The 3,883-nt window shown below is 34.9% G+C and overlaps 1 long non-coding RNA gene across 1 annotated transcript; it reads left to right on the plus strand.

Annotated features, from left to right (window-relative positions):
• On the plus strand, window positions 1,262–2,361 carry LOC110264172. The gene is made up of 3 exons (XR_002349901.1): window positions 1,262–1,467; window positions 1,568–1,663; window positions 1,764–2,361. It is a non-coding gene; the product is annotated as an uncharacterized LOC110264172 (long non-coding RNA).

Below are 3,883 nucleotides of genomic sequence, written 5' to 3' on the forward strand. Positions count from 1 at the left end.
ATCCTAGTTTTCTCTCTGAACCATGAGCAACTAAACCTCCACTGTTAAGGTTAGGAGCTCTGTCTATTGTATGGATTGATACTATTATTTTTCTATTTTAATTCATGTACTGATTTATATTTCAAGAATTGTTTTCGTTCTTTATTTTATGAATTTGGGTGGAATAGAAGTATGACCATTTTTCTAATTGAGTTCTTGTATAACTTGTAAAAGCTCTTTACTTGAAAACAAATTCTCCTAAATTTCTAATTATCTGGACTTAATGGGATACGTGACATATAATCCTCTTATATTTGGGTAATTAGGATTTTTGTGGCATATAAACTAGAATTGAACTTCACCCTCTAATTAGAATTAAGTGACCAAGGAATTGGCGGTTGATGAAAGTTAGAGGAGACTAAAAAGGTCTAAGGAATTAGGGTTTAGTCACATATAGTTTTCCATGAATTAAATCTTGCATGATTAAAATAGTTAGTAAGAAAAGTCAATCCGAAAAATAGATAACTCTGAAGCCTTAACTGTTTCTCCATGTATTATTCACAACTTGTTTACTGCTTGCTTTTCGATATTCTGAATTTACTGTTAATGCTTTTGAACCTTCAAACACCATTTTCTGTTTTTCTAACTAAGTAAATCATTTAACCATTATTGCTTAATCCATCAATCCTCATGGGATCGACCCGGTGCATTTGCCAGTTATTTTGTGGTTATAAATTCCGCACCAATTCTCTTGATCAAGAAGCTGAGGACCCCTTTGTTAATCCTAGATCTCAGAGTCACAAAGGACGCAAGACTACAGATTTTTGGGAAGTTAAGATAATCGGTAACGTATTTAATAATTTTTATTTGTTCAACATGATTTAGAATCTATATTATATATTAATTTTCTCGCATTCTGTTCACAATGGATACACATATAAAGTATTATATTTGGCTTATAGATTCCGGCAGCACAATCAAGCCGGCAAGAATAAGCGTGAGGGAGGCTATGAAACGGCCTAACGGAAGAAAGGTCGTGCTCAGGTTCAACAGCGCAAAGCAAGCAATTGGAGATGAAGTTGGAATGTTGAGTGGCGTGCTTGGTCTGTTAGGATCTGACTTTGAAAAATTTTCTATTTGTAAGAAAAGTTGGCATAAGATTACCACTAAAGACAAGGTTTATAACGAATGTGTCAAGGTAAAAGTATATATCCATGTTAAATCAAATCTACTTATTTTGTCCATTATTGACAAATTGTATTATCTGTATAGCAACTTTTCCACTTTGAATAAGATAGTGAAGGAACTATCAAGAAAAATATTTTGAAAAGTATGGGGAAGTCTTGGAAGGAAGCAAGGCTAAGGTTGTATGGTGATTTTTATGAGCCAACATTCATGATGGAACAAAATATTGAGCAGCATCCGCCGGGAATTGATCGAGAGCATTGGAGATGGTTCCTTGAGTATCACGCCAAAGCTGAGATGAAGGTACTCTAATATATCACTGGTACACCACAACACAATTTATTTAGCATTGAGTCTTTTTAAATCATTTTCTAATCGCCCTTTGTCTCTGATGGACCAATAGGAGAAGTGTAGAAAAAAAAACGCGATTAATCGATCAAAATAACTATATACCCACACTGGCGGATCGAAAAGCTTTGCACGGCGGATGGAAGAAGAGGTACTTTACTTTTTTATTCACTCTTTACTGGACTATTTCTATGACTTAAGATACCTTGGTTGTATGGAATACGGTGATGGCTTCAACTTTTTTGATACAGTCGGAACAACAAGGAAGAAGAGTCGGTAGAGGAGAGTTATGGATCACAGTGCACAAAAAAAAGGATGGCTCCTATATATATGAGGAAGCAAGAGCAATTGGTGTAAGTACTACTTATTATAATTGATCAATAAAGTTATGATCTCAAATAGGGTTATAGTCGACTTCTCTATTTTATTTTGTTTTTCATTTCTTTACTGAATGGTTTACTCCCCTATGTCAAGATGGACCAAAAGAACTTTACTATTTCCAATTCACCTTACTTTTAATTATTGTTACAAATTTACCTTGCTATGTTTCTAGACATTTTCAACTTCGATGTAACTTAGAGACAGTTGGGGTAGAATTTAAATGATTCAGTTTCACTTATCCTTTATTTCTTTTTATAGTGGTTGGCATCCTATGAAACAAATGCTCTATTTTAGTTGTTTTACGTTGTTATCTTTTGAGCCCCAATTTTTATCGTAACATTTGTGTGTGTTTTACTGTGATGAAAGTGATATAATTAATGTTCCTATTTGGCGTGTTCTTGACATGAGATGGACCTATCCACAAAATGATTGTATGTGCTAATTTGTGACTGTAGGAAAGAATTGAGGAGATTGAGGAAGAGGATACGTCTGCTAGAGTGTTACCTCAAAATGATTCCATTGCTTTCGGAAAAGAGAAACCGGAAAGAGGGCGTGGTGTGGGTTTCGGACCGACTCCTAGTCAACTTTTCGGTTCGAACTCACATGCGCTAGGTAACGGAGTCCAGCTAGAGGAGACCCAGAGGAAGCTGCTTGAACTGCAGGCAGAGCTGGAAGGCGAGAAGTTGAAGAGGAAGGCGATGGAGGATGAGGCAGCAGCAGATAAAAAAAAGATGCAGGTCATGGAGAGTGCTCTGATTTATCTATTTCAATGGCAAGGTGAGGAGTTGCCACCAGACATCGCTGCAGGGATGAGTTCCGTGGAATGATAGAGTGAAAAATAATTTATTAGGATTTGAGATATTTTAGATTGAAACAAACATTTTGTTGAATTAGACTATGCAATTCTTTGCAAGAGATTTGTTTTTCTTCGTATTTTTATGAATATACTATTTTGTTTTGCAGATAAGTTTTTTGTTTTTGCTGCAAGTTTAGATTCTAAGGTTGAAAATATTAACTCTTAAAATAATAAAAAATTCAAAAAAAAAATAGTTCTATAATATCCAAATAAATTACAGGCTTTTTTTTATAGAATCCTAGATTTTTTTTATATATTTTTATTTTGCAGCGGTTTTAAACCACCGAAAAATGATTTAAAGTTTAAAAAATCTGTTACATAATACGGCGGTTTACAACCGCCGGTAACTGTTATTGAAATCACAGAACCATTTAGCGGCGGTTTTAAAACCACTGCTAAACGTGTGCTAACTTGAAAACATCTTCATAAATAGCGGCGGTTTTGAAGCCGCCGGTAAACATGAAGCAAATGTTATAACTCACATTTGGCAGCGGTTTTCTAATCGTGTGCCGCGAAATATTCATTTAGTACCGGTTATACCAGCGGCTTTCTAAAACCGCCGCCGAATCCAATTCCAACTCCAATAACCATGGTGGTCCGGTGAACCGCCGGCCTTTGATTTTGCGGCGGTTTAAAACCGCCGCCAATCATAAAAAAATCCGCCGCCATGTAACGCCTCCCTTGTATTATAAGTAGAGTAATGAAGTGAGCTAACTATTAGACCAATCTAAATTAGTTCGATAAACTTCAATTAAGTACTAACATTTTGTAATGTATATCGTTGGTACCTCTAATAGACAAACAGTTATATTATTTTCCGATCATCTATCATTAAATTAAACAACAGTTATAATTTTTCGGCTGTTATTATTGCATTGGATTTTCCTAATATAAATTATGGTATTATGATTGTATTAATATTATTCCAATATTTTATTTCTCTTTTGATCTAAACATAATCCTCAAAAATTAAAATGAATGGATGCTGTAGCCTGTATGTGCATATGAACATTCCAAAATTATCACCAAATTGCAGGATTCTTTATTGGCTTGGAATTGAACTTCGATGTTGCGTATATGTGGAACCATCACTTTGGCTGAATTGTGTGGCGAACTCTCTATATCCAAGTATTC

This window comes from Arachis ipaensis, chromosome B06 (genome assembly GCF_000816755.2).
Source record: "Arachis ipaensis cultivar K30076 chromosome B06, Araip1.1, whole genome shotgun sequence".
NCBI classification, from domain to species: Eukaryota; Viridiplantae; Streptophyta; class Magnoliopsida; order Fabales; family Fabaceae; genus Arachis; species Arachis ipaensis.